Source organism: Oncorhynchus gorbuscha, linkage group LG12 (genome assembly GCF_021184085.1).
Source record: "Oncorhynchus gorbuscha isolate QuinsamMale2020 ecotype Even-year linkage group LG12, OgorEven_v1.0, whole genome shotgun sequence".
Lineage (NCBI taxonomy): Eukaryota > Metazoa > Chordata > Actinopteri > Salmoniformes > Salmonidae > Oncorhynchus > Oncorhynchus gorbuscha.
The window spans coordinates 75,317,851-75,341,114 of record NC_060184.1 but is presented as its reverse complement, the minus strand read 5'-3'; positions in this window follow the sequence as shown (position 1 = coordinate 75,341,114).

Here is a 23,264-nt window from a genome sequence, read left to right as displayed (position 1 = left end):
GAAACAAAGCCCTTATTTGAAGTGCTTCTAAAGTCCCCTATGGGAGAAATGAATGGTGGAACAACAATTGGAACCATTTCCCTGTTTGACTGCTAGGTTTTATGGGTATTGTAGTACTCTATAGGTGGTTAAACCAAAGGTACTTCTAACGTGTGGTTAAGCACTTCTCCAGAAAATGAACCTCTGTACAGCGATGTGCACTGCAGTGCAAGAAATGGCGCAACTTTGCCCTCTCCTGTCTGCTTTGGTGTATTTGCACCGGTACATGCTCCAATTATGTACAGTATCTTCCTTCCACGTTTGCTAAGTTTCTGGGGGAACTTGCGAGGTGTCGCACATGGTTAGTAAACATTTGAAAGTTTGCCATTTTAATGTCGTTTGTAGATATGCACAAGAACATTAACTTTAAATTAATTTAGTTTCTGTGAGCTCAGCAGTTTAAGTTTTAATTTTTGCTTATCAAGCACATTTGGGGCGGAAGGTAGGTTAGAGCGTTGGACTAGTGACAAAAAGGTACTTTCCGAATGCACTGGAATTACTAAATTTCATGGAAAGTACTGAAACAATTCTCCCAAAATTGGTAGTCTAGTGGTTAGAGCATTGGGCCAGTACCCGAAAAGTTGCTAGATCGAATCACCAAGCTGACAAACTACAAATGTCGTTCTGCCCCTGAACAAGGCAGTTAAACCACTGTTCCTAGGATGTCATTGAAAATAAGAATGTGACTTGCCTAGTTAAAGTCAAGGTAAAATAAATAAACATATATGGCCCGTCAGAGGCCATAGTGTTTTATTAGCTAGCTAGAAATCCAAGCTGTCAAGCTGCTGCTGCTCTAGGCTGGTTACTTCGGAGTCTTCTGAGACACTTCAGCCGGAGAGGAATCAGAGAAAGGTAGCTAGACAACACAGCTGTCTCATATATGCAATGACATGTCTCTTGGCAGAAGAGGGCAGCAAAGACTTGCTTTCAGGCCAGATGACATGGGGCAGTGGCATGTTTGTTCATTGCGCTGACTAAGGAGCCTAGTATAATATTTGAGACATCTTATGTATTACAACATGTGGGTTTGTGTGTTGAGCTCTGCACTCAATTTACTGACCCTGACTTCCCTTGAGTTGGGCTATGAAATTGCTGTCAATATTGAACAACAACAGACTACACTACTTCAAATCTTATACAACACGACATGATTGTATTATGTGGAAATGTGTTTTGGCTCATAAACTTTTTTATTTTACCAGGTTTAGTTGACTGAGAACACATTCTCATTTACAGCAACAACCTGGGGAATAGTTACAGGGGAGAGGGATGAATGAGCCAATTGTAAAAACTGGGGATGATTAGGTGACTGTGATGGTATGAAGGCCAGATTGGGAGTTTAGCCAGGACATTGGAGTTAACACCCCTACTCTTACAATAAGTGCCATGGGATCTTTAGTGACCACAGAGAGTCAGGCCACTAGTTTAACGTCCCATCTGAAAGACAGCACCCTACAAAGGGCAATGTCCCCAATCACTGCCCTGGGGCATTGGGATATTATTTTTTTAGACCAGAGGAAAGGAGGCCTCCGACTGGCCTCCCAACACCACCTGGTCTCCCCTCCACAGACCAACCCTGCTTAGCTTCAGAAGCAAGCCAGCACTGGGATGCAGGGTGGTATGCTGCTGGCTAACTGTTGAGGTTATGATTGTAGGACGGCTGGGGTGATGTAGGATCTCCGATCACTTTTGGATGCAGCTGCCTTACTGACCCGTGTTCAGACCATAAACATGTCATGTCAACTGTACTCTCTTTGCCACAAGCCATGCCCTGTCCCAGTTCCAGTTTTGAGGGCCATTTCTTTCTATGTGATGTAGTCTCTATCCAATTGTTGTGCAGTGGCCGGGTGGACTGTGATGGTGGAGTGGTTCCGTGGTGATCGACCGGCCCGTAACACTGCTGGACGAGCTGACGGCCTTCGACAGCGACCCCAACCTGACTGTAGTGTTGCTCCATGGCAACGGTGAGACACCCTGGACCCTGCACAGACAGGAGACGACAGACAGGAGATCAACTAATTCTGACAAAGGGTCAACAGGTCAGTAATCTGATCTAATTGCTCAAAAGACCAATTTTTTTTTTTTTTTAACCTTTATTTAACCAGGCAAGTCAGTTAAGAACACATTCTTATTTTCAATGACGGCCTGGGAACAGTGGGTTAACTGCCTGTTAAGGGGCAGAACGACAGATTTGTACCTTGTCAGCTCGGGGGGTTGAGCTCGCAACCTTCCGGTTACTAGTCCAACGCTCTAACCACTAGGCTACGCTGCCTAGTGGTTACAATATCGTAATTGGGCTTCCTGTGTAAACACAGCCTATGACAACACCTGATGATGAGGATGTGTTGTCTTTCCACAGGTCCCCTACAGTTATACATGCAAAACATGACATTCATCACTCTTTCCCAGACATACAGAACAGTAGACAGCATCACTTCTTTCCCAGACATACAGAACAGTAGACAGCATCACTTCTTTCTCAGACATACAGAACAGTAGACAGCATCACTTTTTTTCTCAGACATACAAACCAGTCGACAGCATCACTCTTTCAGACATACAAAAGAGTAGACAGCATCACTCTCTCAGACATACAAACCAGTAGACAGCATCATTCTATCCAAGACATACAGAACAGTAGACAGCAAATTAGCAGGGAGGCAATGGTCACTCTCCAATTGTCCACATCACTAATGAACTGTCATGGTCCAAACACACCAAGACATTCATGAAGAGGGCACGACAACACCTATTCCCCCTCAGGAGACTGAAAAGATTTGGCACGGGTCCCCAGATCCTCAAAAGTTTCTACAGCTGCACCATCGAGAGCATCCTGACCAGATGCATCATCGCCTGCTATGGCAACTGCTCGGCATCCGACCCTAAGGCGCTACAGAGGGTAGTACAGCCCAGTCCATCACTGGTGCCAAGCTTCCTGCCATCCAAGACCTATATACTAGGCAGTGTCAGAGGAAAGCCCAAAGAATGGTCAAAGACTCCAGTCGCCCAGGTCATAGACTGTTCTCTCTGCTACCGCACGGCAAGCACTGTACTGGCACACCAAGTATAGTACCAAAATGCTCCTTAACAGCTTCTACCCTCAAGCTATAAGCCTGCTGAACAATTATTCAAATGACCACCCGGACTGTTTACATTGACCCCCCCCCCATTTGTTTTTTACACTGCTGCTACTCGCTGTTTATTTTCTATGCATAGTCACTTTACCCCTACCTATATGTAGAAATGACCTCGACTAACCTGTCCCCCCGCACATTGACTTGGTACCAGTACCCCCTGTATATAGCCTCGTTATTGTTATTTTATTATGTTACTTTTGATAATTGTCTACTTGAGTTTATTTAGTAAATATTTTCTTAACTCTATTTCTTAAACTGCATTGATGAAGGGCTTGTAATTAAGCATTTCACGCTAAGTTCTACACCTGTTGTGTTCGGCGCGTGTGACAAATAACGTTTGATTTGACTTTTTAAGGGGGGGGGTAGGAGGGGGGTGGGATAGGAGATTCTTCTACTGTCATTGACAACAGAATAATAATTCAGGTTTTGATATACAGTTGAAGTCGGGGGTTTACATACATACCTTAGCCAAATACATTTATACTCCGTTTTGTGATGGTCACTCCAATACCTTGACTTTGTTGTCCTTAAGCCATTTTGCCACAACTTTGGAAGTATGCTTGGGGTCATTGTCCATTTGGAAGACCCATTTGCGACCAAGCTTTAACTTCCTGACTGATGTCTTGAGATGTTGCTTCAATATATCCATATCATTTTCCTACCTCATGATGCCATTTATTTTGTGAAGTGCACTTGTCCCTCTTGCAGCAAAGCACCCCCACAACATGATGCTGCCACCCTCGTGCTTCACGGTTGGGATGGTGTTCTTCGGCTTGCAAGCCTCCCCCTTTTTCCTCCAAACACAACAATGGTCATTATGGCTAAACAGTTCTAATTTTGTTTCATCAGACCAGAGGACAATTCTCCAAAAAGTCCCCATGTGCAGTTGCAAACCGTAGTCTGGCTTTTTTATGGTGGTTTTGGAGCAGTGGCTTCCTCCTTACTGAGCGGCCTTTCAGGTTATGTCGATATAAAGGACTCATTTTACTGTGGATATAGATACTTTGTACCTGTTTCCTCCAGCATCTTCACAAGGTCCTTTGTTGTTGTTCTGGGATTGAGTTGCATTTTTCGCACCAAAGTACATTCATCTCTAGGAGACAGAGCGCATCTCCTTCCTGAGCGTAACGACGGCTGCGTGGTCCCATGGTGTTTATACTTGCGGACTATTGTTTGTATAGATGAGTGTGGTACCTTGAGGCGTTTGGAAATTGCTCCCAAGGATGAACCAGACTTGTGCAGGTCTACAATTGTTTTCTAAGGTCTTGGCTGATTTCTTTTGATTTCCCATGATGTCAAGCAAAGAGGCGCTGAGTTTGAAGGTAGGCCTTGAAATAAATCCACAGGTACACCTCCAATTGACTCAAATTATGTCAATTTTCCTATCAGAAGCTTCTAAAGTCATGATATAATTTTCTGGAATTTTCCAAGCTGTTTAAAAGCTTTTTTAAAGTCAACTTAGTGTATGCAAATTTCTGACCCACTGGAATTGTGATACAGTTAATTATAAGTTAATTAATCTGTCTGTAAACAATTGCTGGAAAAATTACTTGTGTCATGCACAAAGTAGATGTCCTAATTGACTTGCCAAAACTATAGTTCGTTAACAAGAAATTTGTGGAGTGGTTGAAAAACTAGTTTTAATGACTCCAATCTAAGTGTATGTAAATTTCCGACTTCAACTGTAGGTGGTGGTTCTCTCCCGGACTATCAGCCTTGTCCTAAGCATTGCAGGGGCAGTGCAGGAGACTAACAGTTGCATCTTCTATCCAATGGCTGTGGTTTGTGATACTCAGTGTATGAATGCTCTACATCAGATGCAGCCTACTATAACCCAGGTAGTTAGTCACTCAGAGCTCCATTTCGTCACAGCGGAGAGGCAAGAGTTGTATCAACCATGAGTGATAGGAGTTCTCTAAGCAAACATGACACTTTAGTGTCAAACTGAAGAGTGAAAACCCCAAAGACTTTCAACATAATTGTATGTAGTAACAATAACTACTCAACAAGTGCATGATGATGGATGACTAACTTAGAAACAACTGCTTCTCCTTTAAATGCCGCTATACTGGGGAGATGGGCCACTACTATGTACGTAGAATTTGTATCTATGTTGGTCAGAACAATGGCCAGTAAAACAGTAAAGTATTGAACTCTATGAAACAACTTGAGCAGAGAAGAGCAGATTGTTTCCAGTCTGAACTGAGCTGTACTGGACATACAGGCATCTGCACTACTTCAAAGCAAAGCTGTCCATAATGGACTCTCATGAGGGTTAACGCGATTAACTTCGATGCAGATTCGAGATTTCCAGCCATATCCGGACGAACTGATACACAGATGAGAACGCGAACTTAAAAGGCGGTTTGACTTTCAAACACTCCCCGACACTCTCCAACTTTTCCCAGCACATCATATAAATATTTTATATAGTTTGTTTTTTGGGGGCTGTTTTGTGACTTCATTGTTTGATGAAGGCCTCCCTATAGGCTCTGAAGAAAGCAAAGAACGTCCGAAGAGCTAGTTTAACTCACATCCAGTGAACCACAGAGACACACAGTGATGCAGGTGCCTCTCTAGCCACTAAAGCCAGATCCTCCAGTCTTAGGGCTTGCATGTAGTCTCTCTCTTCAGACTTTTGGGGGCAGGTCCAGTCCAGTATCACACAGTCTCTGGCAGCCGCCTCTCTCCCTACCACCCCAATCCATCTTATTAATTGGGTCTTTGAGCATAGCCGGAACCATCCGGAGTCAAGGTCCAGAGGTTCTCCACACCATGGTCTAATGACACCCAGGATGTCAGAACTGGACAGCGGCCGTTACAGTTCTGCATAGGGCTCCCTATAGGGAGTTGGACTAACTGTGCCATTCACACTGCTTAGAGGAGCAGGTGTCAGGCCATGCAGCTTCACCCAGAGGGTTCTGATACTCATGTCATCATTGGCATGTCATCAATAAAAACAAAAAAGTCATGGTAGAATTGTTTGAATGGGCCAACCTGATATCAGCTTTGTTCTCTAAACATGTGGGCTATGCTATGATCCCTCCTTTGGCCTTCCTCATATTTCCGCACAAGGCGGGGGCTGGGGTGAGTGATGTGACAGGAAGCTGTCACTCACTTGTGGCTTCCATTAGGCCACATCACATAGACATGGTAGGATTTGAGTTTTTCATTCAAACCACCGTGGATTCCCTCAGGCTGCTGTTCCCATGTGTTTCTCCACCAAAAAACCTTACAGATTTGTCTCATCAAAACTGAAGAGATACAGGAAACCTACCTACCAGAGATCAATAAAACTTGACTCCAGAGGAGTATCGTTACTTTTGAAGACAAGCACCTTCCTGCCGCACACTCCAGGCAAAAGGAACACGACGTGCTGTACACAGCTGATAAATGGGTCTGGTCTGTTGGTTGGGATGAGAACTGGATCAGTCAAAATAACAATTACAGTGCTAAACTCACATCCCGTGGTAAAACGAGCCACAGTGGCCAAACTAAGCTGAGGAAACGACTGAAAATGTGTTGCCAAATAACCCAGGAGTTTGTGGAATGAGGCATAGCCAACATGATGGAGTGGCTGAACATAAGCAGCAGGCAGGAAATGTACCTCCGCTGCCAACGGTGTCAAAACCTTTCAACACTCACTGTAACGATTGTCTTCCTCTTCTGATGAGGAATAGGATGGATCAGACCAATGCGCAGCGTGATAACTGTTCCTGGTATATTTATTAAACTGAACACAAAAATAACAAAGGAGAAACCACTACAAAACTGAAACAGTTCTGTAAGGTGCAACAAAAACACTATACAGAAAATAACTACCAACAACCCATAGTGGGAAAACAGGTTGCCTAAGTATGGTTCTCAATCAGAGACAACGATTGCCAGCTGCCTCTGATTGGGAACCATACCAGGCCAAACACATAGAAATAGAAAACATAGAACACAAAACATAGAATGCCCACCCCAACTCACACCCTGACCAAACTAAAATAGAGACATAAAAAAGGTGCGAGGAGGGTCTGGGTGGGCATCTGTCCGTGACACTCACATGCTCCACTCTGGGCTGCTAAAGGAGATCTGAGGTAGACGCTTAGTCATTCCCCTTTTCAGCAATACAATTATTTCAGATCAATGCAGATGAAGGATAGTAGACAATGTAAGGAGCTTGTTGAAGCCACTAAAGACAACTGAGATGTATCTCTCACGGACTCAGCAGGAGTCAGAGGGGGTGACGAAGGCGAGACGCGGTGGCCATGCCCCTGTCACCAGACAGTCTGGAGGGTGGCCATGGCGCGAGTCAGACAAGGGCACTGCCAGGATACTCTGTTAAGTTACAGAACCACAATGATAAGCCCTGTTTAGAGAAAAGAGACCCAGGATCTACCCGCTGCCAGTAATTATAGTACAGCCGGTACTATTTATAAACACAGAGGTCCTATTTTCTGCCCCGGAGGCAGACTCGTGTGGAGATGGTAGATGCTATATTTAGTTTCCTCTCCTTCTGGTCGTCGGGGAGTGCAGCATGTACGTGCAATGCTTTTAAAGGCCACGGTCATTGCTGCCATCGCAGAGTTACGTGAAATCCAAGCAGGAGAAAGCTAAAGTGACAGCGTCACACACTAGGTAATAGTGGGAGGTGGACAGGCTCAGGAATGTGGCCCCTGGTCATCTAGTAGGTGGAATGCACATACTATCTCTGCGTTAGAAGACCCCCATGACAGGTCAGCCAACAGAGCCAGCTCCAGCCCTCCAGTCCCAGCGTAGCCCCTGACCGCTGCTACAGTGCCTTGCAAAATGATTCATCCCCCTTGGTGCTTTTCCTATTTTATAGCTTTACAACCTGTAATTTAAATCGATTTTTTATTTGGATTTCATGTAATAGACATACACAAAATAGTCCACATTTGTGAAGTGAAGAAAAAACAAACAGAAAAGTGGTGCATGCATACAGTGGGGCAAAAAAGTATTTAGTCAGCCACCAATTGTGCAAGTTCTCCCACTTAAAAAGATGAGAGAGGCCTCTAATTTTCATCATAGGTACACTTCAACTATGACAGACAAAATGAGAAAAACATTTCCAGAAAATCACATTTTCAATTAATTTATTTGCAAATTATGGTGGAAAATAAGTATTTGGTCACTTACAAACAAGCAACATTTCTGGCTCTCACAGACCTGTAACTTCTTCTTTAAGAGGCTCCTCTGCCCTCCTCGTTACCTGTATTAATGGCACCTGTTTGAACTTGTTATCAGTTTAAATGACACCTGTCCACAACCTCAAACAGTCACACTCCAAACTCCACTATGGCCAAGACCAAAGAGCTGTCAAAGGACACCAGAAACAAATTTGTAGACCTGCACCCGGCTGGGAAGACTGAATCTGCAATAGGTAAGCAGCTTGGTTTGAAGAAATCAACTGTGGGAGCAATTATTAGGAAATGGAAGACATACAAGACCACTGATAATCTCCCTCGATCTGGGGCTACACGCAAGATCTCACCCCGTGGGTTCAAAATGATCACAAGAACGGTGAGCAAAAATCCCAGAACCACACGGGGGGACCTAGTGAATGACCTGCAGAGAGCTGGGACCAAAGTAACAAAGCCTACCATCAGTAACACACTACGCCGCCAGGGACTCAAATCCTGCAGTGCCAGACGTGTCCCCCTGCTTAAGCCAGTACATGTCCAGGCCTGTCCAGGCCTGTCTGAAGTTTGCTAGAGAGCATTTGGATGATCCAGAAGAAGATTGGGATAATGTCATATGGTCAGATGAAACAAAAATATAACTTTTTGGTAAAAACTCAACTCGTCGTGTTTGGAGGACAAAGAATTTTGAGTTGCATCCAAAGAACACCATACCTACTGTGAAGCATGGGGGTGGAAACATCATGCTTTGGGGCTGTTTTTCTGCAAAGGGACCAGGACGACTGATCCGTGTAAAGGAAAGAATGAATGGGGCCATGTATCATGAGATTTTGAGTGAAAACCTCCTTCCATCAGCAAGGGCATTGAAGATGAAACGTGGCTGGGTCTTTCAGCATGACAATGATCCCAAACACACCGCCCGGGCAACAAAGGAGTGGCTTCGTAAGAAGCATTTCAAGGTCCTGGAGTGGCCTAGCCAGTCTCCAGATCTCAACCCCATAGAAAATCTTTGGAGGGAGTTGAAAGTCCGTGTTGCCCAGCAACAGCCCCAAAACATCACTGCTCTAGAGGAGATCTGCATTGAGGAATGGGCCAAAATACCAGCAACAGTGTGTGAAAACCTTGTGAAGACTTACAGAAAACATTTGACCTCTGTCATTGCCAACAAAGGGTATATAACAAAGTATTGAGATAAACTTTTGTTATTGACCAAATTGACCTTATTTTCCACCATAATTTGCAAATAAATTCCTAAAAAATCCTACAATGTGATTTTTTTTTTTTTTGGTCTGTCATAGTTGAAGTGTACCTATGATGAAAATTACAGGCCTCTCTCATCTTTTTAAGTGGGAGAACTTGCACAATTGGTGGCTGACTAAATATTTTTTTGCCCCACTGTATGTATTCCCCCCCGTTTGCTATGAACCCCCTAAATAAGATATATTGCAACCAATTTCAGAAGTCACATAATTAGTTAAATAAAGTCCACCTGTGTGCAATCTAAGTGTCACATGATCTCAGTATATATATGCCTGTTCTGAAAGGCCCCAGAGTCTGCAACACCACTAAGCAAGGGGCACCACCAAGCAAACGGCACTCTGAAGACCAAGGAGCTCACCAAACAGGTCAGGGACAAAGTTGTGGAGAAGTACAGATCAGGGTTGGGTTATAAAAAAATATCAGAAACTTTGAACATCCCACGAAGCACCATTAAATCCATTATTAAAACATGGAAAGACTATGGCATCCACAACAAACATGCCAAGAGAGGTCCGCCTACCAAAACTCACAGACCAGGCAAGGAGAGCATTAATCAGAGAGGCAACAAAGAGACCAAAGATAACCCTGAAGGGGCTGCAAAGCTTCACAGCGGAGATTGGAGTATCTGTCCATAGGACCACTTTAAGCCGTCCACTCCACAGAGCTGGGCTTTACAGAAGTGGCCAGAAAAAAGCTATTGCTTAAATAACAAAATAAGCAAACACATTTGGTGTTCACCAAAAGGCATGTGGGAGACTCCCCAAACATATGGAAGAAGGTACTCTAGTCAGATGAGACTAAAATTGAGCTTTTTGGCTTTCAAGGAAAACGCTTTGTCTGGCACAAACCCAACACCTCTCATCATCCCGAGAACAACCATCCCCACATTGAAGCATGGTGGTGGTAGCATCATGCTGTGGGGATGTTTTTCATCTGCAGGGACTGGGAAACTGCTCAGAATTGAAGGAATGATGGACAGAGCTAAAGACAGGGAAATTATTGAGGGAAACCTGTTTCAGTCTTCCAGGGATTTGAGACTGGGACGGAGGTCCACCTTCCAGTAGGACAATGACCCTAAGCATACTGCCAAAGCAACACTTGAGTGGTTTAAGGGGAAACATTTTAAATGTCTTGGAATGGCCTAGTCAAAGCCCAGACCTCAATCCAATTGAGAATCTGTGGTATGACTTAAAGATTGCTGTACACCAGCGGAACCCATCCAACTTGAAGGAGCTGGAGCAGTTTTGCCTTGAAGAATGGGCAAAAATCCCAGCCGCTAGATGTGCCAAGCTTATAGAGACATACCCCAAGAGACTTGCAGCTGTAATTGCTGCAAAAGGTGGGTCTACAAAGTATTGAGTTGGGGGGGGGGGGTAGTTTGTTAGTTTCAAAATAAAAAACATTTAGCATCTTCAAAGTGGTAGGCTAGTGGTGTAAATCAAATGACCTAAACATCTATTTTAATTCCAGGTGGTTGTAAGGCAACAAAATAGGAAAAATGCCAAAGGGGGTGAATACTTACGCAATCCACTGTATCAACGGCTTGGACGGCATCAGCCGGGAGGGACCCAGGAGAAGGACATGACACACCCACCCTGAGTGAGGCATGAAAGAAAAAAACTCACTAAACAAGGTTGCAACAAAACTTCGTGCACAAACATACGCCCAGAACAAGGAAGGACCTTGGCATTTAAAAAAAATATACAACCTTGAGAAAGACTGGTATTAGAGATTAGAGATGATTGTATGTATTGTATGAAAGACAAACCACTGATGCATGTACATGTATATACAGAGGGGTCAATAATGACAAACAGATGCATTGAAAGGTTGTATGTTATCAGTCAACACTGATAGCATGTGAGGCTGATGTAAAGCCGGATACATTTTTATTTGGATGCACGTAACATAGGAGCAGGACTTTTGGAAACATCTTGCTCCAATCTCACGGAGGCAGTGTGATGGACCAGCTCTTTCAGATTGTAACCAGCACAGAAATTCCCTCCTGGAAGAGACCACAAAATGACAAAGTATAGCAGCTGGCAACTGAAAAGGAAGGGAAAATGACGAGGATAGTTTTTTATTTATTTAAGAGGCAGGGCCGCAGAACTGGACGGAGGAACTCTGGCTTGCTGGCACACAAATGCTTTTCTGCTCTTGGAGTGGGCTCAGTCTCTCTCTACTACACAATGCTCTCATTAAATGGTAGAATAACGCACCCTGACCTAAGCCCCTTCCGTTGGATGAATTACCCATGAGCCCTACAAACACTATGTCACAGACGTTGAGGAGGAGGGCTGTGAAACGGTGTGGCCTCTCTCTTTCTGACTGTAATGAGATTAAGGATGAGAAAAGCAATACTACCATCTGTACATGTCACGCCCTGGCCATAGAGAGGCCTTTTATTCTCTATTTTGGTTAGGCCAGGGTGTGACTAGGGTGGGCATTCTATGTCCTTTTTTCTATGTTTTGTATTTCTATGTCTTGGCCTGATATGGTTCTCAATCAGAGGCACCTGTCTATCGTTGTCTCTGATTGAAAACCATACTTAGGTACCCTTTTTGTTCCCTTTTTGTTCAGGGCACATAGCTTCACGGTTGTTTTTTTGTTGGCGGCATTTTTAAATAAAGTTCAAATGTACGCTTACCATGCTGCACCATGGTCCAGTCCTTCAGCCAGCCGTGACAGTACAAGGCTGTATCTGTGTGATTATGTCTTGGAGCCTCCTGGGTTTGAATGAAGCCGAATGATGACATATTGTAAAAGGACTACATCTCAGGAGACCTACGGTAATATGACTGTTTTTAAAACAGATTAGATTATTGTGACTTCATGTTGAGTTTAAAGGCTGACTCAGAGAAACAAGCTGGAATCAATGTTCAAATTGAGCACACAGGTCTCTTTAGTTGTTTTTAAAAAGCACTTATAAATACATGTATTACTAATTATAAATGGGGAAACCTGTGAGAAAGTTGAAGGTACATGGCCATACCTCATGGCCCCAGTCGACTACACTTTATCATACAGTACCGGTCAAAAGTTTGGCCTACTCATTCAAGGGTTTATCTTTATTTTTACTATTTTCTACATTGTATAATAGTGTAGACATAAACGATGAAATAACACATATAGAATCATCATATAATCATCATGTAATAACCAAAAAATCTAATCAAAATATATTTTATTGAGATTCTTTAAAGTAGCCACCCTTTGCCTTCATGAGAGCTTTGCACACTCTTGAAATTCTCTCAACCAGCTTCATGAGGTAGTCACGTGGAATGCATTTCAATTAACAGGTGTGCCTTGTTAAAAGTTAATTTGTGGAATTGATTTCCTTTTTAATGCATTTGAGCCAATCAGTAGTGTTGTGACAAGATACGGGTGGTATACAGAAGATAGCCCTGTTTGGTAAAAGACCAAATCCATATTATGGCAAGAACAGCTCAAATAAGCAAAGAGAAAAGACAGTCTATCATTACTTTAAGGTCAGTCAAAACGAAAAATGTCAAGAACTTTGAAAGTTTCTTCAAGTGACGTCGCAAAAACCATCAAGCTCTATGAAGAAACTGGCTCTCATGAGGACAACCACAGGAAAGGAAGACCCAGAGTTACCTTCCCTGCAGAGGATAAGTTCAGAGTTAACTGCACCTCAGATTGCAGCCCAAATAAATGCTTCAGAGTCCGAGTAACAGACATCTCAACTGTTCAGAGGAGACTTCATGAATTAGGTCTTCATGGACGAATTCCTGCAAAGAAAACGCTACTAAAGGACACTAATAAGAAGAAAAGACTTGCTTGGGCCAAGAAACATGAGCAATGGACATTAGACTGGTGGAAATCAGGCCTTTGTTCTGATGAGTCCAAATTTGAGATTTTTGGTTCCAACTGCCTTTTCTTTGTGATACGCAGAGTAGGTGACCGGAAGATCTCCGCATGTGTTGTTCCCACCGTGAAGCATGGAGCTGGTGGTGTTATGGTGTGGGGGTGCTTTGCTGGTGACGCTGTCTGTGATTTTATTTAGAATTCAAGGCACACTTAACCAGCATGGCTACCACAGCATTGTGCAGCGATACTCCATCCCATCTTGTTTGCGATTAGTGGAACTATCATTTGTTTTTCAACAGGACAATGACCCAAAACACATCTCCAGGCTGTGTAAGGGCTATTTGACCATGGAGAGTGATGGAGTGCTGCATCAGATGATCTGGAATCCAAAATCACCAAACCTCAACCCAATTGAGATGGTTTGGAATGAGTTGGACCGCAGAGTGAAGGAATAGCAGCCAATAAGTGCTCATCACATGTGGGAACTCCAAGAGAGAATGCCAAGAGTGTGCAAAGCTGTCATCAAGGCAAAGGGTGGCTACGTAGAATTCTATAATACATTTAGATTTCTTTAACACTTTTTTTGGTTACTACATGATTCCATATGTGTTGTCATAGTTTTTCTTCACTATTATTCTACAATGTAGAAAACAGTAAAAATAAAGAACCCACTGAATGAGTAGGTGTCCAAACTTTTGACTGGTACTGTATGGGATAATAAGGCCTCATTGAAAGGTGTGTGCTTTTCCAAATCATGTAATCTCCCAATCATCCAATTTTGAATCTCATAGGAAAGGTTTGAATACACCTCCCACACTGTGCTACAAAAGTGACCTTAGCAGCTATTTACTGTTAGCAAACCTTCAGATCCCCCCATCCCCTTACCACAAAAACATAGAAATACGATTTCCCCAAAAACATTTTTGCCTTTAATTTTTTTTTTAAATAGCCACTCTACCATAATGGTCTGATTGGTTGAGTGATGCAGAGATGGTTGTCCTTCTGGAAGGTTCTCCCATCTCCACAGAGGAACTCTGTCAGTGACCATCTGGTTCTTGGTCACCTCCCTGACTAAGGCCCTTCTCCCCCGACTGCTCAGTTTGGTCAGGTGGTTATAGTTAGTCTTGGTGGTTCAAAACATCTTCCATTTAAGAATGATGGAGACCACTGTGTTCTTGATGACCTTCAATGCTGCGGAAATGTTTTGGTACCCTTCCCCAGATCTGTGCCTCGACACATTCCTGTCTCGGGGCTCTATAAACAATTCCTTCAACCTCATGGTTTGGTTTTTGCTCTGACATGCACTGTCAACTGTTAGGCCTTATATAGACAGGTGTGTGCTTTTCCAAATCATGTCCAATCAAATGAATTCACCACAGGTGGACTCCAGGTTGTGGAAACACCAATGGAAACAGGATGAGGATGATCAATGGAAACAGGATGTACCTGAGCTCAATTTTGAATCTCATAGGAAAGGGTTTGAATACTTACATAAAAAATCTATTTATTTGCAAACACTTCAAAAACCTGTTTTTGCTTTGTCATTATGGGATCTTGTGTGTAGACTGAGGAAAACTGTTCATTTAATCCATTTTAGAATAAGGTTGTAACGTAACTGTCACGTTCGTTAGAAGCACACCCGGACCAACGTGCAGCGTGATCTGGGTTCCACTTCTTCATTTAGAAATAAGTGAACCACACAACAAAACAATAAAGACCAAACGAAACGTGACAATGAAGTGCTGACATGCAACTACAAAAACAATATCCCACAAAACACAGGTGGAAAAAATGCTACTTAAATATAGTCCCCAATTAGACACAACGATAGCCAGCTGCCTCTAATTGGGAATCATACCAAACACCAACATAGGAAAAACTAAACTAGAACCCCACATAGAAAATAATAACTAGAAAACCCCCCCAGTCGCGCCCTGACCTACTATACCATAGAAAAACAAAAACCGGTCAGGGTGTGACAGTAACAAAATGTGGAAAAAGTGAAAGGGTCAGAATACTTTCTGAATGCAATTACTACATTTCATGGAAAGTACTGAAACAATTCTCCCAAAATGTAGATGAAAAATATTACGTTTTGGACAAATTTTTACAAAATGGCTTCCTTATTTTTACAAAATGGCTTCCTTATGGCTGTGTAATTTTGGGGCAGCAGGTAGTCTAGTGGTTAGAGCATTGGGCCAGTAACCGAACAGTTGCTAGATCGAATCCCTGAATGTAAAAATCTGTCATTCTGCCCCTGAACAAGGCAGTTAACCCACTGTACCTAGGCTGTCATTGTAGACAAGCATTTGTTCTTAATTAACTAACTTGCCTAGTTTAATAAAGGATAAATAAAATAGTATTTCAGCCTGTACATGTCTAGCTGTCATCTCCACAAGTAGAGGGATTACGAATCATATTTGTGGTCAGCAATGAAGGAATCCCAGTGCACATTGCCAGATATGTCCTTTACACTGGCTGAAGGTTATCCCATTTACCCACACACACGGTTTTCAGTTCAGTGTTGAAGCGAGCAACATTAAGCAGCCTGCATTTGGCCGGGATCCAGCTTCGAAGTGTAGAACCATTCAAGTAAAACCTTTTGGGACAATGCTACACTCTAAGATAGAGGGGGAGAGTTGATCCAGGTCGAACAAATGATTTCAATTGAGGGAGTTAATTTGGAAGGGGAGAGATGATTATTTGGAGAGGTATTGGGAAGTGGGTATAATTCTCGCCCCCTGGTTGACAGCGCAGAGCCCTGGAAGCTGTGAACATATATACGTTAATACAGGCCATGCAGAGGCCTGGCACTCAGGACCCTGGTGAAGCCCATCTCCCGGATGCTGTTAAATGAGGGCTAATTAGACAGTGTGAGAGGGGGATACGGAGGAGGAGGAATGGAGGATGTGTTTCCCACTCTAATCTTCTAGTGCCTGCATTCAGCCCGGCGAAACGCTTCAAAGAGTGTTTGATCTCTCCCCTCAGCTGATTGGGCCCCTGTGTTTCTTTCTACATGCATAATTAAGAATATAAATAATTGGTGACTGGTGTAGTGTGTTATGGGGAGCCTACCCCCCATAATTATATTCTGATGAAATATAAAGGATATCATGTTGAAGGTGTGATTATCAACACCTTGCTTGGGAGGAATAAGATATATACAGTTGAAGTTGGAAGTTTACATACACTTAGATTGGAGTCATTATAACTCACTTTTCAACCACTCTACAAACGTCTTGTTAACAAACTATAGTTTTGGAAAGTCGGTAGGACATCTACTTTGTGCCTGACACAAGTCATTTTTCCAACAATTGTTAACAGACTGTAATTCACATTATCACAATTCCAGTGGGTCAGAAGTTTACATACACTAAGTTGACTGTGCCTTTAAACAGCTTGGAAAATTCTAGAAAATGGTGTCATGGCTTTAGAAGCTTCTGATAGGCTAATTGACCATTTGAGTCAATTGGACGTGGACCTTTGGATGTATTTCAAGGCCTTCCTTCAAACACAGAGCCTCTGCTTGACATCATGGGAAAATCAAAAGAAATCAGCCAAGACCTCAGAAAAACAATTGTAGACCTCCACAAGTCTGGTTCATCCTTGGGAGAAATTTCCAAATGCCTGAAGGTACCACGTTCATCTGTACAAACAAAGGTAAGTATGAACACCATGGGACACGTTGTGTCTCCTAGAGAAGAACGTACTTTGGTGCGAAAAGTGCAAATCAATCTCAGAACAACATCAAAGGACCTTGTGAAGATGCTGGAGGGAACATATACACAAGTATCTATATCCACAGTAAAACGAGTCCTATATCGACATAACCTGAAAGACCGCTCAGCAAGGAAGAAGCCACTGCTCCAAAACCACCATTAAAAAAAAGACTACGGTTTCCAACTGCACATGGGGACAAAGATCGTACTTTTTGGAGAAATGTCCTCTGGTTTGATGAAACAAAAATAGAACTGTTTGGCCATAATGACCATCGTTATCTTTGAAGAAAAGGGGGAGACTTGCAAGCCGAAGAACACCATCCTAACCTTGAAGCACGGGGGTGGCAGCATCATGTTGTGGAGGTGACAACAAACCTGACTCAGTTACACCAGCTCTGTCAGGAGGAATGGGCCAAAATTCACCCAACTTATTGTGGGAAGCTTGTGGAAGGCTACCCGAAACGTTTGACCCAAGTTAAACAATTTAAAGGCAACACTACCAAATACTAATTGAGTGGATGTAAACTTCTGACCCACTGGGAATGTGATGAAAGCTGAAATAAATCACTCTACTATTATTCTGACATTTCACATTCTTAAAATAAAGTTGTGATTCTAACTGACCGAAGACAGGGAATTTTTACTAGGATTAAATATCAGGAATTGTGAAAAACTGAGTTTAAATGTATTTGGCTAAGGTGTATGTAAACTTCAGACTTCAACTGTATAGCTATTATTGGACGATAGACTCTGCTGACTCAGACAACCCCAGCTAAAACTGGGTGTGGCTCTATGGAAAATGGAATGATCTTCTTGGAATAGATGAGAAATGAAGTGAACATGGCCTTTCTCAGTTTTAGATCTTCCCAGTCAAACCTACAAAGTGTCCTTTTTGTTTGAGACTATTTTTAAGGAGACATTTTATTGCCCAACACACCAGCTTCCATTCAAACGGGAACAAAGGATGGGCTGGTGTGTTCATGCAAACAGGACTCGTTTGAGACAGGGAGAGAATCAGCAGGCTTTGAGACGGGTACTGGATAAGAGGACCCTTCCGGGCGACTGATAGCACTGTGCCAATAGTCCTAAAGACATTCTGGCCCAACCTGCATGGATCATCTCTCTCTCTCTCCAATCTGTCCAGATAGAGCTGGACATGGGCTGAAGAGGCTCTCTGCACCGCAATCTAATCTAGCCTTCAGCCCTGAGGGAAGCTAGGGTGTTGTGTGTGTGTGTGTGTGTGTGTGTGTGTGTGTGTGTGTGTGTCTGTCTGTCGATATAGGGACTTCCCATTAGTATTTGAGGTGGAATTGCTCAAACCTAAAACTGTCCACCCTGCTTAAGAATATCTAATAAACGGACTTAAAAAGCTGTCTGTAATGTGATTTTATTATTGTGATGCTTTTGTTAAATCTATTCAAAATGTTTTTTATTTTATGTCTCATTTCATTACCTGAGGCTATTGACAGAACACTGTCATTGTAATATGTTCACCAGACCAGACCTGACCGGTGGAGACAGGGAGAGATGTGTTCACTGACAAAGAGCTGTCTTCTGTCTTCTGTCAGGCTGTCTTCTGTCAGGCTGTCTTCTGTCAGGCTGTCTTCTGTCAGGCTGTCTTCTGTCAGGCTGTCTTCTGTCAGGCTGTCTTCTGTCAGGCTGTCTTCTGTCTTCTGTCAGGCTGTCTTCTGTCAGGCTGTCTTCTGTCTTCTGTCAGGCTGTCTTCTGTCTTCTGTCAGGCTGTCTTCTGTCAGGCTGTCTTCTGTCAGGCTGTCTTCTGTCAGGCTGTCTTCTGTCAGGCTGTCATATGTGCTGACTGTCAGACCCTAGGCCTCTCCATTGGTTGCAGATGTATTAACGTTGGTATTCAATATATTCAAATGTGATTTATTTGAAGGAGTCGATAATGTAGTGGGGATTAGGAATAGAATTACGGTGTTTCCCGGAAACCCAGAGGTACAGTATGATTTCAGTTTATGAAAATATGTTAGACTCATGCTCTTAATAATGGGTGGTCAAGCAGAATCTTTGACCGGGAGGATTTGAGGAGACAAGTGTTAATGCGTGCAGACATTCCTCCTCAGTATGATGTCATTCATGTATGATTCCCTTGTCTCCTCCATGATTGATGGGGGTTATAGTCCGGCTCCCACGTCTCATTGGTCTGTCCCAGGCTCTGGACCTGATTCTGACTGGACGCCTCATTGGGTCACAGGAGGCCCTGGCCTTTGGATTGGCTGACAGAGTGGTACTGGGTGGCCGAGGTAAAGCCCTCCCTTAGTTTTTGTCTGTAAGTTCTTCAGTGCATTTTGAAACATTCTCATCTGTTTCACTGAAATGGCTGTTAGATGAGGCAGATTTATGCGAGTCATTGTAATCAGGGTTATCAGATCTGTATGCCAATTCCATTGGTTGGGTCAAACCTTTCCAATAACTAATTCATCAAATGAAGTGAGGAACGATAGTTGAATTGGACTATGTACTGTGTCATTTCCCAAATTGCGTTTTCTGTGTCAACTCCTACATCCACATGAAAAAGCCTTTCCATGTGCTCTCTCTGTTAATAAAATTCCTCAAAAGACATTAGAAGGTTAAGTTACTGTAAGTCTTGTGGGAAGTCATTCCCACAGCCAAGTGCGGCTAATTGGACTCCGAGGCTGATCACTGGTTAGAGATAGCTCATAGAGAGAAGGGGGCACTTGGGCATCAAAGTCTTACATCAGCCACACAGGTTTCCATAGGAGATTTGGATGTGGTCCAGTGCTTTCATGTGGCCACGTGAACGAAGTGGCTTGACTGAGGCACAGAGAGGCAGGAGGAAGGGAGGATACAACAGCAGTGGCTACAACTGAACTATGCTAATGAGATGATTGAAACTTACTGGACAGATACAGTATACTGTATATCCTGTGTGTCTCTCTCTGTCTGTGTGTGTGTCTCTCTCTGTCTGTGTGTGTGTCTCTCTCTGGCTGTGTGTGTGTGTCTCTCTCTGGCTGTGTGTGTGTCTCTCTCTGGCTGTGTGTGTGTCTCTCTCTGGCTGTGTGTGTGTCTCTCTCTGGCTGTGTGTGTCTCTCTCTCTGTCTGGCTGTGTGTGTCTCTCTCTCTGTCTGGCTGTGTGTGTCTCTCTCTCTGTCTGGCTGTGTGTGTCTCTCTCTCTGTCTGGCTGTGTGTGTCTCTCTCTCTCTGTCTGTCTGTGTCTCTGTCTGGCTGTGTGTGTCTCTCTCTCTCTCTGTCTGTCTGTGTCTCTCTCTGTCTGTCTGTGTCTGTCTCTCTCTCTGTCTGTCTGTGTCTCTCTCTCTCTGTCTGTCTGTGTCTCTCTCTCTCTGTCTGTCTGTGTGTGTCTCTCTCTCTGCCTGTCTGTGTGTGTGTCTCTCTCTCTGCCTGTCTGTGTGTGTGTCTCTCTCTCTGCCTGTCTGTGTGTGTGTCTCTCTCTCTGCCTGTCTGTGTGTGTGTCTGTCTCTCTGCCTGTCTGTGTGTGTGTCTGTCTGTGTGTGTGTCTCTCTCTGTCTGTCTGTGTGTGTGTCTCTCTCTGTCTGTCTGTGTGTGTGTCTCTCTCTGTCTGTCTGTGTGTGTGTCTCTCTCTGTCTGTCTGTGTGTGTGTCTCTCTCTGTCTGGCTGTGTGTGTGTCTCTCTCTGTCTGGCTGTGTGTGTCTCTCTCTGTCTGGCTGTGTGTGTCTCTCTCTGTCTGTCTGTGTCTCTCTCTCTGGCTCTGTGTGTCTCTCTCTCTGTCTGTCTGTGTCTCTCTCTGTCTGTCTGTGTCTCTCTCTGTCTGTCTGTGTGTGTGTGTCTCTCTCTGTCTGTCTGTGTGTGTGTCTCTCTCTGTCTGTCTGTGTGTGTGTCTCTCTCTGTCTGTCTGTGTGTGTGTCTCTCTGTCTGTCTGTCTGTGTCTCTCTCTGTCTGTCTGTGTGTGTGTCTCTCTCTGTCTGTCTGTGTGTGTGTCTCTCTCTGTCTGTCTGTGTGTGTGTCTCTCTCTGTCTGTCTGTGTGTGTGTCTCTCTCTGTCTGTCTGTGTGTGTGTCTCTCTCTGTCTGTCTGTGTGTGTGTCTCTCTCTGTCTGTCTGTCTGTGTGTGTGTGTCTGTGCGTGTGTGTCTGTGTGTGTGTGTCTCTCTCTGTCTGTGTGTGTGTCTCTCTCTGTCTGTCTGTGTGTGTGTCTCTGTCTGTCTGTCTGTGTGTGTGTGTCAAATCAAATCAAATCAAATTTATTTATATAGCCCTTCGTACATCAGCTGATATCTCAAAGTGCTGTACAGAAACCCAGCCTAAAACCCCAAACAGCAAACAATGCAGGTGTAAAAGCACGGTGGCTAGGAAAAACTCCCTAGAAAGGCCAAAACCTAGGAAGAAACCTAGAGAGGAACCGGGCTATGTGGGGTGGCCAGTCCTCTTCTGGCTGTGCCGGGTAGAGATTATAACAGAAAATGACCAAGATGTTCAAATGTTCATAAATGACCAGCATGGTCAAATAATAATAAGGCAGAACAGTTGAAACTGGAGCAGCAGCACAGTCAGGTGGACTGGGGACAGCAAGGAGCCATCATGTCAGGTAGTCCTGGGGCACGGTCCTAGGGCTCAGGTCCTCCGAGAGAGAGAAAGAAAGAGAGAATTAGAGAGAGCATATGTGGGGTGGCCAGTCCTCTTCTGGCTGTGCCGGGTGGAGATTATAACAGAACGTGGCCAAGATGTTCAAATGTTCATAAATGACCAGCATGGTTGAATAATAGTAAGGCAGAACAGTTGAAACTGGAGCAGGAGCATGGCCAGGTGGACTGGGGACAGCAAGGAGTCCTCATGTCAGGTAGTCCTGGGACATGGTCCTAGGGCCCAGGCCAGTTGAAACTGGAGCAGCAGCATGGCCAGGTGGACTGGGGACAGCAAGGAGTCATCATGTCAGGTAGTCCTGGGGCATGGTTCTAGGGCTCAGGTCCTCCGAGAGAGAGAAAGAAGGAGAGAATTAGAGAACGCACACTTAGATTTACACAGGACACCGAATAGGACAGGAGAAGTACTCCAGATAAACAAACTGACCCTAGCCCCCCGACACATAAACTACTGCAGCATAAATACTGGAGGCTGAGACAGGAGGGGTCAGGAGACACTGTGGCCCCATCCGAGGACACCCCCGGACAGGGCCAAACAGGAAGGATATAACCCCACCCACTTTGCCAAAGCACAGCCCCCACACCACTAGAGGGAAATCTACAACCACCAACTTACCATCCTGAGACAAGGCCGAGTATAGCCCACAAAGATCTCCGACACGGTACAACCCAAAGGGGGGGGGGGGAAACCCAGACAGGCCGACCACAACAGTGAATCAACCCACCCAGGTGACGCACCCCCCCCAGGGACGGCACGAGAGAGCCCCAGCAAGCCAGTGACTCAGCCCCCGTAACAGGGTTAGAGGCAGAGAATCCCAGTGGAAAAAGGGGAACCGGCCAGGCAGAGACAGCAAGGGCGGTTCGTTGCTCCAGAGCCTTTCCGTTCACCTTCCCACTCCTGGGCCAGACTACACTCAATCATATGACCCACTGAAGAGATGAGTCTTCAGTAAAGACTTAAAGGTTGAGACCGAGTTTGCGTCTCTGACATGGGTAGGCAGACCGTTCCATAAAAATGGAGCTCTATAGGAGAAAGCCCTGCCTCCAGCTGTTTGCTTAGAAATTCTAGGGACATTTAGGAGGCCTGCGTCTTGTGACCGTAGCGTACGTATAGGTATGTACGGCAGGACCAAATCAGAGAGGTAGGTAGGAGCAAGCCCATGTAATGCTTTGTAGGTTAGCAGTAAAACCTTGAAATCAGCCCTTGCTTTGACAGGAAGCCAGTGTAGAGAGGCTAGCACTGGAGTAATATGATCAAATTTTTTGGTTCTAGTCAGGATTCTAGCAGCCGTATTTAGCACTAACTGAAGTTTATTTAGTGCTTTATCCGGGTAGCCGGAAAATAGAGCATTGCAGTAGTCTAACCTAGAAGTGACAAAAGCATGGATTAATTTTTCTGCATCATTTTTGGACAGAAAGTTTCTGATTTTTGCAATGTTACGTAGATGGAAAAAAGCTGTCCTCGAAATGGTCTTGATATGTTCTTCAAAAGAGAGATCAGGGTCCAGAGTAACGCCGAGGTCCTTCACAGTT